Source organism: Sus scrofa, chromosome 11 (assembly GCF_000003025.6).
Source record: "Sus scrofa isolate TJ Tabasco breed Duroc chromosome 11, Sscrofa11.1, whole genome shotgun sequence".
Classification (NCBI taxonomy): Eukaryota; Metazoa; Chordata; class Mammalia; order Artiodactyla; family Suidae; genus Sus; species Sus scrofa.
The window spans coordinates 16921924-16935146 of record NC_010453.5 but is presented as its reverse complement, the minus strand read 5'-3'; positions in this window follow the sequence as shown (position 1 = coordinate 16935146).

Here is a 13223-nt window from a genome sequence, read left to right as displayed (position 1 = left end):
TCTGGCAGCTAGAAAGGACTCTGAGGAGCTGTACAAAATAAAAGGCTTGTATAGCCAGAGGGGAGCAGGAACAGGTAAGTTGTACGAGGCAAAAGAGTGGGTTGGTTTTCACAAGATTACTTCCCTTTAGGGAATGGCAGGGTCTATCAGGCAGATGACCTAATTTATGCTGATCAGGTGGTTCTTGGTTGACTGGTTTACGATTCAATGTCCGGGAAAGCCAGAGTTGTAATTAAGTCTCAGTTTGGCTTGTACGTGCTCCTGACAGCCCATTGCACATATGACTTCCTAATTCTGGATGCAGTGATGTCAGGTTGGTAGCTTGAAATTGGCAGTGCTGGGACTATTTACACCACAGAGATCAGCAAGTGCTACAAACTGTTCTCCATCCCAGCGAGAGCCAGCTGTTAACATTTACGAGCACATCATATTAAGGCAGATAGAAAGTAGGTCTGCAACAGAGAAGCAAACACAGTGTAGACTAACGCAGTTTCGGCCACTCACCACTCAACAGCCAATAAATCGAGAGGCAAGCTTCAGAAGAGAAGAAAACTTTATTCAGACAAGCCTGCAATCTGGGGAGATGGTGGACTCCTGTCCAGAGACCAACTCCAAAGATGCTGCTAAGCCAGGACAATTTTTAAAGGGAAAAGGAGGAAACAATCTCAGTTAATCATTAAGGCAGGAGGTCCGATTCTTCTTCATCTTTCCATTGCGTGCAGACCTGCCGACTTCTCTCCGTCTTGCTTGAGACTCCGTCTTGAGTGGTCCTCCTGCAGTTGGATGTTCTCTTACCCGTGCAGTCCACCTGCAGGTTTACCGCGGGAATCCAAGGGTAGAGAGTCGGCCATTCTTTACTTAATTCTTCATCTTTACTGTTTCTAATCCAGGAAAGGAATCAACAGGTTAGGTGTGGTGTTGTGTATATTTACACAGGCAGAAATCAGAGGCTAAGTTCAATGTTGCCTAATGATTTCATGTTCATGATTAAGGTCTAAGGAAAATAGAGATGAACAAACAGAAAGGGGGCAAAGGATTTGCTTACAGCAGCTCCTAAGTTGGTGTCACAGCTGGTAAAGCTTCAGGCAGGAGTGAGACTCAAGCCTTGTAAAGAGTGCCCACATTCAAATTAGATCTCCACAATCTAAGTCGCTATAAAAAGGCTGCTTGATCTGTGTATAGGGACTAACATATTAGATGTTTCTTTTACTTTAAAATTTGTATTCTCTTGCTTTTGCTACAAGTTAGTCACTAAAAGGATGTTGTCTGTAGCTTAAACAATATCTACTGGCCCATTTCTGGGAGCCCTGCCCACCCCACTCCCCCCCACCCCCATGCCCCCGACGCCCAAATGTTAAACTGAAATATCTTTTTTCAGCTCAGGGGAAGCATCCTCATGCAGCCCACCTGTGAATGGCTGTGGGAAAAGTCAAAATTAACACACACACCACTCCCGGAATCTGGAAATATTTGCAACAACTTCTGGCCTTTTCACTTATCGCCTCACCTCCCTCCTCTTTGTTCTATAAAACAAACTAGCATCCAGACCCGGGCAAGATCATTCTCTAGGATATTAGTTCGCCACCTTCTCTGAATTCTGGCTTCCCAAGTTAAATCAGTATTCCTTAACCCAATACTTCATCTCCCGATTCACTGGCCTGGTCTGCAGCAAGCAGAACAAACTTGTACTCAGTAGCTTTTCTACATTAATCCCAGCGATTTCATGCTTTCATCAAGAGTGTTAAAAACATGATACAGAGTTCCCATCCTGGCTCAGCGGTAATGAACCCAACTAGTATCCATGAGGATGTGGGTTTGACCCCTGGCCTCAATTCAGTGGGTTAATCTATCCTGCATTGCTGTGAGCTGTGGTGTAGGCAGCAGACACGGCTTGGATCTGGTATGGTTGTGGTAGAGGCCGGTGGCTACAGTACTGATTTGAATCCTAGCCTGGGAATTCCCGTATTCTGTGTGTGCAGCCCTAAAAAGACAAAAAAAAAAAAAAAAAAAAAAAAAGATGTGATAGACTTGTGGGAAGTAAAGAAGGGTATTGTTATCACTCCCCATCAGGGGTATAGAAACCAGCCTTTTAGTATTTATTTAACCACTCTTTAAATATTTATTTGAGGGAAAAATACAAAGGCTTGACAAAACTTTAAAATTATGTAGGTAGTTACGGGAGTTATGTGATTGCATTTGTATTAGAGTGTTCAGCATTCATGACATTGAATGTATTCACAGCTTCTAGCATAAAAAACATTTCATTTTGAATGAAGAAGTGAAAGCTGCTATCATCTCATAGATGGTGCAGATGACAGTTTAAGGGAGAGTGTGGTGAACAGCCTGGGGTGATCAGAGAGGATTGGGAGGCAGGGGATGATCTACAACATTTTCTGTTAGTTTTTTAAACCTCTTTCTTAATGTCCACTACCAGTTTAATTAAACACTAAAATAAGAGTTCCCGTCGTGGCGCCGTGGTTAATGAATCCGATTAGGAACCATGAGGTTACAGGTTCGGTCCCTGCCCTTGCTCAGTGGGTTAAGGATCCAGCGTTGCCGTGAGCTGTGGTGTAGGTTGCAGACGCGGCTCGGATCTGGCGTTGCTGTGGCTCTGGTGTAGGCCGGTGGCTACAGCTCCAATTGGACCCCTAGCCTGGGAACCTCCATATGCCACGGGAGCGGCCCAAGAAATGGCAAAAAGACAACAACAACAACAACAAAAACTGAAATAGAAATCCCATTTCTAAAGTAAGGAATAGGGTTAATCTAAATTTTATGTTCCACTTTTATAAATAAATACACTTTAAAATATCATTTTAGGAGTTCCCGCTGTGGTACAAGGGGTAAGGATCCAACATTGCAGCAGGTGCAGCATAGGTCACAGGTAAGACATAGGTCATAGGTGCAGCTCGGATTCGATCCCTAGCCACAGAACTTCTATATGCCATCGTGCTAAAAGGAGAAGTGGACTAGGAGTTCCCGTCGTGGCGCAGTGGTTAACGAATCCAACTAAGAACCATGAGGTTGAGGGTTCGATCCCTGGCCTTGCTCAGTGTTAAGGATCCGGCGTTCCCATGAGCTTTGGTGTAGGTTGCAGACACGGCTCGGATCTGGTGTTGCTGTGGCTCTGGCGTAGGCCGGCGGCTGCAACTCCAATTGGACCCCTAGCCTGGGAACCTCCATGTGCCACGGAAGCGGCCCAAGAAATGGCAGAAAGACCAAAAAAAAAAAAAAAAAAAAAGGAGAAGTGGACCAAAATATTTCTTATGGTCATTTCTGTCTGTAGAAATGATGAGTGTAAAAATTTAAATGATGAGAAACAATTTTGTAGGAGAAATCAAAGCGCTAGTTTGGTTTAATATGAGCCCAGAAGAAGCTGAATATGCCCACTTTCTTCAAGTGCTTTGCAAGAGTCAGTGTATTTTTCTGATTCTATGAGACCGTCACAATCCCAGCCATACTTGAGACCCACTCACTTTTTAGCGTTGGTACCAAAGCCTTACAAACGCTGTTTGTATAGAGAAATCAGTGATGTTAAAGAAAGTCATCATTCATAAGAAACATTCCAAAGAGAGCAGTAACATAACATGATGAAAATGCCAACGATATGAAAAATAAAGACAATTGTTACAAGACACAATAGCTCTGGATGTTTGCTTTTATGTGACAGATGTTTTTAACCAAAGCTAAACGTTGGCAGTTTAAGTACACTTATGATTTTAATTTGTGTTCTATCCCGTTTTTCGTATGGATGTCTGCTTACAACATCTGTGAAGACTCTGTAACCTGAATTTGACAGGGGAAAGTGAACAGACTGCCTTTGGAGGGTTTCCATTAAGTCCACGTAATAGACTGTTAACAAAAATCTTAAATAGCTATTCTAATCATCAACAGCCATCTTCCACAAATTAAATTAGACCCAAAGGGCCCGATTAACTTTAAAATGCCTTACAGGCAATGTAATATAAGTTTAATTCCTTTTTCCTTTGGAGTAGGATAGGATTGTATAGTGTGAGTCCGACGTTCAGTTTTGTTTTGTTTTGTTTTTTAAGCATATGCATGATGGGCTCATAAGGACATGGAGACAGGGTTTCATTTTCTTTATCAGGAAACCACACTTCTGTGCAAAGAAATTCAGTTAGGTCACAGCCAAGCTCCCTGTTTATATGCAAAGTAGATTCTTTAAAAGAGGCAGGGAACAGAGCTCCTCTAATAAGCTCGAGGAGAAAGAAGGCATATAACAATAGGCATTAAGATTAAAATGATGCCTTCAGCAGAGGTAAAATCTTAGCTACAATTTCTGCAATTCGAACCCACCTATTAAGAAATAAGCAGGATTCATGATTTAGAGGAGAGTTATACCGTGAATCAAGGAAAAACAATTGCTAAAAATATCCATTTTCTGCTATCCCGAGAAGCCTGTCCAAATGCATTTTTTTTTTTTTTTTTTTTTTTTTGTCTTTTGTCTTTTGTCTTTGTAGGGCCGCACCCGCGGGGCATATGGAGGTTCCCAAGCGAGGGGTCTGATCAGAGCTGTAGCTGCCGGCCTACGCCACCGCCACAGCAACGCAGGATCCAAGCCATGTCTGTGACCTACACCACAGCTCATGGCCATGCTGGATCCTTAACCCAGTGAGTGAGGCCAGGGATCAAACGTGCGTCCTCATGGATGCTAGTCAGATTCATTTCCTCTGAGCCACGATGGGAACTCCCTGTCTTCCCTTACTCGAAGTGCTCAGCCTTGATTATCAATGACTGTGCTATGTTTTTCTAATTATTTCATAGGCTTGGGTCTTATCAAATTTGATTGTACATGTATGCTTTTTTTTTTTTTTTTTTTTTGGCCACACCTGAATTGTGCATAAGTTCCCAGGCCAGGGAGTGAACCCACAGTACTGCAGCAACCCAAGCCGCCGCAGAGACAATCCCCATCCTTAACCTGCTGTGCCACAAGAGAACTCCCTGACCGTACTCTTCGGAAGAATAAGCAATGACGTTACTCTTTCCTATATTCATCCTACAGAGCTCCTTGTACAGTGTGGAATTTGAATACTCTCCTGCAAATGCCTGTTGGGGATGAGCGAAGGAACGTGGAATACAGCTGAAGCAGCACCTTGCCCTCCATCACTGGCTCCCCAGAGCCTTGATTGTCTCGGTCTTCCTCAGGTCTCACTAGCTTCTCTTGTTAAGATAAGATCTTACGAGGACTGAGGGCCAAGCTTTCTTGTTCTCTTCCTTAGTGTCCTTTCTCCCTTGCTGTTGGTTCTGAGTAAATCAGCTAAGATCTTCCGATCTATAGAGTTGGTGGACAGATTCTCAAATTTCAAAGGACCTCTCTGCCATTGATAATCCCTTCTAGTTCCAAGTAGGCTAGGATCTAAGCTGTTGCAGCAAAACTCTTATTCTCAAAATCCCCAGGCAGTCTTGAATGTCTTGCAGAGATATGAAGTTATTTCTAATGTCTAATCTAAACCTCTTTGGCTGCAGCTCAAGTCTTTTCCCTTTATCACAGTCCTAAGTAGAAACAGGGATTAGGGGGCTTTCTTTGCTGAAAAACATGTCCACACCACAAAACTGATTTTTTTTTAAATGTATTTCCCAGCCTATCTTCTTTATAAATTAATGATGTGGTGTTGTGTTTTATATCTGGTCTCAGTGGTAAAGTAGATGGCTATCCATAGTACTGACTATATTAAAGCAAGTCCTTTAAAATTTCACATATCGGGAAAGTACAGAGAAATTTTGTCATGTTTGCTCAAATATTTTATTTTTAAAATTAAGATATTATGCTCCCTTTGTACCCTTCTATCTCTAGAAGGGTAAGGAAGCTAAGTGCATATTCTTCCTATCCACTTTAAATTATGTATGTATCATGCACATATGTCGTATGCACATATTATATATGTGTGTGTGTATCAGTCATTTCCTCATTACTGTCTTCCAATACACCACTTCTTTATTTGTGTCCAGTCTAGAATTTATCCTACTTAATGCATTTATTTCAGGGATTGTAGTTTTCATTTTGAGAAGTCTGAGTGGATTTTATTAATATACCCTTATTCTTCTTTTATTTCTACCAATTACTTATTTTATAATGTCTTGTCTTTTCTTATGAGGACATTCCTTTATCTCCCTGAGGCTCTTAAGTCATGTATTTGAACACCAGTTTCAGATTGCTCTGTTAGTTTTATATCATCCTGAGAAAATCCAGGTTCCTCTTATAAATTCTGTGGGCCATGTCTTAGCACTTGGCTTCTTCCTCATGCAATTTGGAATTCTAGCTTCTCGTTTTTCTTCAAGGGTAGTTTTTTGTTTATTTCTTTGTCCTCATCTTCCATACCTCCAGCTCCACTCATGTCCCCTTATCTGACAGTTTTGTGACTGCACCACCCAGCTCCCAACTCAGAACCAAGCCTTGTACCTGTACTTCAGGCCTCCACCCTTGGTCATGCTGGGAATATCCACGGTCCAGTCACCTAGCCACAGATGGCCTTGCACAGGTCCTAGATGCGAGGCTATATCTGCATCTTCGCTCATCCCATTATTCTGCCTTTCCTCCATCCCAGCCTCACTTTCCTGTCTCACGTAGGGTACTTTTAATACTGGTACCCATGGTGGAACTGCCAACCGCTTCTGCTTGCCTCTGGGCCCGGAGCCTAGAGGCCTGCCAGGCCAGTCCCAACCTGTTGTTCTGTGTTTCCTCTCTACTTTCAGTCCACAGGGATGCTTGTCTGGCTTTACAACATGAGCGATGCCTTTTCAGTTTTTTCATCCTAGCTGTAAATGCTGTTTGTGTGGACTAGTGTGGGAGGAGACTCGTGTGAACTCACTGTGCAATGTGAGCTGACTTGTCCCTTACGTGAAGAGCCAAGAGGGATCTGGAGCAGGATGAGTGGAATGGCCTCAGTGAGGCTTCAGTTAATAGGAACTTGGGCACTGAAGATGAGAACTGAGGAATGCTGCTTCACCAAGAAATTCTGAGAATTCATAGAATATCAACAAATTTTTGGAGTTCTCTTGAGATGCAGCGGTTTGGGGGTCCAGTGTTTTCACTGCAGCAGCTTCGGTCACCGCTATGGTGCAGGTTTGAAAAAAAAGAATATCAACACATTCTTTTTTTAATTTTTTATTTTTTTAAATTGTTGGCTACACTTGTAGCATGTGGAAGTTCCCAGGTCAGGGATGGAACCCGTGCCATAGCAGTGACCCAAGGCCCTGCAGTGACAATACAGGATTCTTAACCCACTGTGCCACAAGAAAACAACCAAAAAATTCTTGATTCTTAGAGAAAAAAAGGGGAGTGTTCCCGTTGTGGCCTAGTGGGTTAAGAACCCGACATAGTGTCATGAGGATGAGAGTTCAATCCCTGGTCTCACTCAGTAGGTTAAGGATCCAGCATTGCCACAAGCTGCTGCATAGGTCACAGATGCAGCTCAGATCTGGCATTGCTGTGACTATGGTGTAGGCCAGCAGTTGCAGCTCCAATTTGACCCCTAGCCCAGAAACTTCTATATGCTGCAGGTATGGCAGTAAAAATTAAAGAAAAATCATTGATTCTTGAGAAATTCTTATTTGTACTTTAAGTTGTACTTAAAAGGTTCAAAACAATGAAATCATCTTTATAAGCCACAGTAAATCATAATTAATACTCACTAATGACTTTTCCTTTCATAATTATTCTACAGCAATTGTTCTAATTTTTAGGCTTCAAAAATGTACTCATTCATCCACCAACAATAATTTAATGAGTGTTGATTATGTGCCAGGTTCTGTGCTCTGAGAAAATAAGATAGACAGAGTCCCTGCTCTCATGGACCTTACAGACATTAAATGAATATGTACTCACAGGGACCAGTTTAAATAGTTGGAATAAGTGCCCTTCAGTCACTTTCTTTCTCTTCTTCATATATGTGGCTCCTTCTTTCCTTCAGGGTCTCAATGAAAATGTCACCTCCTCTGAAAATCCTCTCTCCACCAGTAATTATTCTCTGGTCCAGCTCAGAGGCCTGATTTAAGATGCTATCACAGTTTACTTTTTTTTTTTTTTTTTTTTGGTTATTTTAGACTGTCTGTCACCCTAATTAGATGATAAGCTTCAGGAGGCAGGGAGCCCAGCACGCCTTTCCAGTTGTATGGCCTTTGCTGTCTTTTACCAGCACCCAGCACAGTGCCCCGCACACAGATGGAACTCAACACATATTTGCTGAATGAGCGAATGAATACATGAGCCAAGAAAAGGAGACCTAAGAAATGAGTAGGCTTTGGCCAGGAAAGGAGGATGGGAGAGGCGTGTTGGCTGGGAGTAGAAAGAACTTTCCTGGCAGAGGGAATACCGTGAATCAGGTTTTTGAGGCTGGAAGAAGCACTGTCTGCTGGAGAGGCAGAAGACGACCTGGGAGGCTGGAGTTTCCGTGGCCAGGTGGTGGACAGGGGTCAGCTCGTCTTGGTTTTGAGCCAAATTGAGGATTTTAAATTTTCTTTGAAAGGTTGTGGAAAACCACTGGAGAGGTCTGAGCAAGGCAGGGACTTGTTCAGGCTTCACACCATCTACTTTTCAAGGGCTCAAAAGCCACAAGTGGCGAGTGGCTACCTTAACAGCGAGCTCAGATATAGAGCATCATCACCGAGGGAGCCATTGGAAACACTGGGGGGAAAATGGACACCTTCCTTCTGTGTAAGTGGCGGGAGGGACCATGTGCAGTAAGTGGGGGGAGGGACCATGTGCAGTAAGTGGGGGGAGGGGCCATGTGCAGTAAGTGGGGGGAGGGACCATGTGCAGTGTACAGTGAAACTTGAACCTATCCGCTTGCACATCGAAGGACTTTGTGCAGTGGCAGAAAAAATACATATTTAAAACTATAGGCTAGTTGAGAATGGGTTTTGAGTTTTGAAAGAACAAAGTACATATTTGAAACGGTAATCTAGTTGAGAATGAATGTTGAGTTTTGAAAGGCCACTTGAACAGTTCTGAAAAGTCCCAGTGCCTATATCTTCATAAAACCAAGCCATTCTTAAACATTTGGAGAAACTCTCAAAACATTTTGAGAAACAGTTCTAAAATTTGCACTATTTTCTAAAAAACATATCTAAAGGTTGGTCTGGAGCTAATGAACAGAAATCTCTTAGCAAATTTACTAATTAGGGTCATGTCTGCACTTTTATGCAAACATGAAACATTTGTTTATTTGAAGTCAAGTCTCTTTAGTCAACTACCATAAGGATTGGCTGCCTGTCAGAAATGCTGTACCCGAGGAGTTCCCATCGTGGCTCAGTGGTTAAGGAATCCGACTAGGAACCATGAGGTTGCGGGTTTGATCCTTGGCCTCGCTCAGCTCAGTGGGTTAAGGATCCGGCGTCTCCGTGAGCTGTGGTGTAGGCTCTGGTGTAGGCCGGTGACTACAGCTCCGATTAGACCCCTAGCTTGGGAACCTCCATACATTGCGGGAGCGGCTCTAGAAAAGGGAAAAAAAAAAAAAAAGAAATGATGTACCTGAATTTCGCATGTTTTACATTTTCTAATAGTGACCCAGCCCATGCAATATTTCTATATGACGACAGCTGTCATGAAAACAGAATATCTTGCATATACATTGGCTTTTGATTAATGAGCTGTTTAAAGTCATTAGGCCCTATGTGTGTTCAGCCAGAGCTTCTGAGAGTTGACAACGATGTCGATTATGTCATCCACATGTTAGGATGCAGCCAAAATGATCCATTACCAATGAGCAATGCTCCTTTAACTGTACATCACAACCCATTACACGGTTGGGACATCAGTTTAGTCAGTGTTCTCAGCGTTGAATAAAGAGAAGAAACCTAACAGACTAGAATTAGAGTGCGTTGAACATAATGCATGTAAGTATTGGTTTGTGAAATCTTTGCTTTAGTTGTGTGTGTGTGTCTTTTGCGTGATGGCTGGGTCATGCTGCACAGTATATTTCTTACTGTGGATTACAGTGGAAGTAGGTTGAGCAGCACTGGTCTTTCACATTTTTAGCAGCAACTACTCTTGGTTGTTCTACTGTTTTCGCTTGGCTGCTTATCAGTCCAAGTCCTTTTCTTATACTTTATTGCGCTCTCTCAGCACCCCTTGGTCAGCCCTTTGGGGAATCTCATTTTATCCCTTCCAATGGCATGTGAGGGCCTCACTTCTCCAAGCTCCTCTCCTACCAGCTCTTCCTCTTGCTCCCTCCATCCTGGCCACACAGTCTCCTTTGCTGTCCTCAAACATGCCATGAAAGCTGCAGCCCAGAGCTTTGCACGGGCTGTTCCCTGCACCTAAACACCCTTCCCTTAGATATGTACACACCTAACTCCCTTTCTTCCGTCACGTCTTTGCTCAAATGGTATCTTCTTAATGAGGCGCATCCCTCCTTGTCCTCGCCAGCCCCCTTTACCTGTTACAATTCTTTCCACCCAGGCCTAGCCACCTTCTATTGCACCACAGAATGTGTTCATTATGTGAATTGCTTGTCTGTCTCCCTCTACTAGACATAAACTCTAGGAAGGCAGACATTTGTGTTATGTTTTATTTACTAACAGAGCCCAAGCAACTGGAATAGGATCTAGCACAGAGTCGGTATCAGTAATATTGTAGTTAATTTAGATTGGCCCAGGTGGAAAGAGAGATTGAGAGGGACCAAGCATCAAACACAGTGTAACCAGGAGACTGTTACTGCATTCTTAGCTCATTTCCTGTCTTTTATCAAAAACTCCTAACTCTTCCTAGAGGCAGATATTCTGCTTTATGTTTTCGCGTTCTGGGGCCCATTCCTCATCTGGATCTTCCAGATTTTAGAGCAAGATCTTCCCCTAACTTCTAGGAATCCATCCCAGAGGAGTGTAGTACGTTAAACATGAGCCTCAGGTTACAATGTATAGATCTAAGGCAAAAACATCAAAACATGGTCCTCAGCTGAACTTACTTTTTTATCCAGCATGGGAAATGAAATAGTAAAGGAGGTCAGAAAATAAATGATGGGTCAGTTGCTGTACAGCACAAAACTTAAGTAGAAAAGTAACAGGGGAGTTCCCGGCGTAGAGGTGAAGTGGAAACGAATCCAACTAGGAACCATGAGGTTGTGAGTTTGATCCCTGACCTCCCTCAGTGGGTTAGGGATCCAGCATTGCCATGAGCTGTGGTATAGGTTGCAGACGCGGCTCGGATCTGGCGTTGCTGTGGCTGTGGTGTAGGCCAGCAGCTGTAGCTCCGATTAGGCCCTAGCCAGGGAACCTCCATATGCTGCGGGTGCAGCTCTAAAAAGACAGAAGACAAAAAACAAAAAAAAAAGGAAAAGAAAAGAAAAGTAAAAGGATCCATGTCATGGGAAATTTGGTGATCCTGAATTTTTTTTTCTGGAGACACCCAGTTGATGGAATACAGTCCCCCAGTGCAGCTGGCTCTGCCACCCAGGCAAGAGAGTTATGCCCTTGGCACGTTTCATTTATTTCTCCCACCTCAAACTGTCCAATACAGCAGGCAAGGCTACTACTAACACCAAATAAAGTCAGCAGTGCCTTTCAGCACTTCTCCAAAAAAGGTACCTTGATCAACTTACTGTCATAAGGATCATATATGTCGTTTCCATTTTTTAAAAGCTAGATCAATGTGAAATAATTTATGGAAGAAAAGGTAGAACTATCACTTTTGAATTGTATGTAATTGTATAGTGATGTCATTTCTAAGCTGGCTCAGTAAAGGGATAGCTGATGTTAGAAATTAAAGGAGGGAGCTTCAAATAGATTGACATCGTATAAATAACAAAAAGACAAAACAAAACACTAAAAAAAAAAAAAAACTCGAAAAAGCTCAGCAAGAGATGTCTAAAGATTTGCTCAACTTCTTTTAATCATTGTCTTAACCTGTGCTTATTTATTTAACACAGTTAGAATTATGTGAGAAGCTGAAAGCAGTATTATTTTTCTTTTGTCCCCAAATTTATGCCTCCCTTGTCCCAATCTGTACTTACATCTGAGCAATTTGAATATAAATTCAACTGTAAAGCTCTCTTCTTTCTTGGTGGGGTTTTTGGCCCCCCTTATGGCATGCAGAAGTTCCCAGCCAGGGATTGAACCCTCATCATAGCGGTGGCTTGAGCTATGGCAGTGACAACAGCAAATCCTTAACTGCTAGGCAACCAGGAACTCTTTTTTTTTTTTTTTAATTTCATTGTTTAACTCTGAGGCCAGAAGTATTGCACCATATCTTATTCATACTTCTTAATATTTTAAAAATCCTAAGCCACATGTTAAACAAGTGGAAACATGTCTGAACAGTTCTATCTACAAGAAACATGACAGAAACTGTTAATCAATTTAGTCACAATTTACAATTATTGCTAAAGCTATGGAATAAATGCTGAAGTCTTTAAGATTGCGGCAATTCTTTCACATTTTAAATCAATATTAAATCTTTTAAAAATCTCTTTGGGTTTTTTTCCCAACTCCAGAACGAGAATTATTTGTTATTAAATTCTTCCCCTCTGGTATAATTTTGATAAGAAATACATGGGACTCCTGTTCTGTCAAGAGGTTTTGATAGTGAAATTTAAGTTTGTTTCATATTTAGGCTAAAAAGTAGAGAAATTGGGAGTTCCCATCGTGGCGCGGTGGTTAACGAACCTAACTAGGAACCATGAGGTTGCCGGTTCGATCCCTGGCCTTGCTTGGTGGGTGTTGCCGTGAGCTGTGGTGTAGGTTGAGGACACAGCTCAGAGCTGGCATTGCTGTGGCTCTGGCATAGGCTGGCAGCTACAGCTCCGATTAGACCCCTAGCCTGGGAATCTCCATATGCTGCAGGTGAGGCCTTAGAAAAGACAAAAACAAAAACAAAAGAACAAATTGTAAGCACTTTTCCTTATTTTTATTTATTTGTTTTTTGTCTGTGCCCACAGCATGGAAGTTCCCTGGGTTAGGGATCAAATCCTAGCCAGAACTGTGACCTATGCCACAGCTCTGACAATACCAGACCCTTAGCCTGCTGTACCACAGCAGGGACGCCTGTAAGCACTTTTAAAGAATGGTTGTTCTATTAAGTTCTTAAAGAATTAGGACTATTTTTTAAAAAATTTTTAAAGTATAGTTAATTTACAGTGTTCTGTTGATTTCTATAAAGCGAAGTGTCCCAGTCATACATGTTTATTCATTATTTTCCTCATATTATCATCTATCATGTTCTATCACAAGTGATTGGATACAGTTCCCTGTGCTATACAGCAGGACCT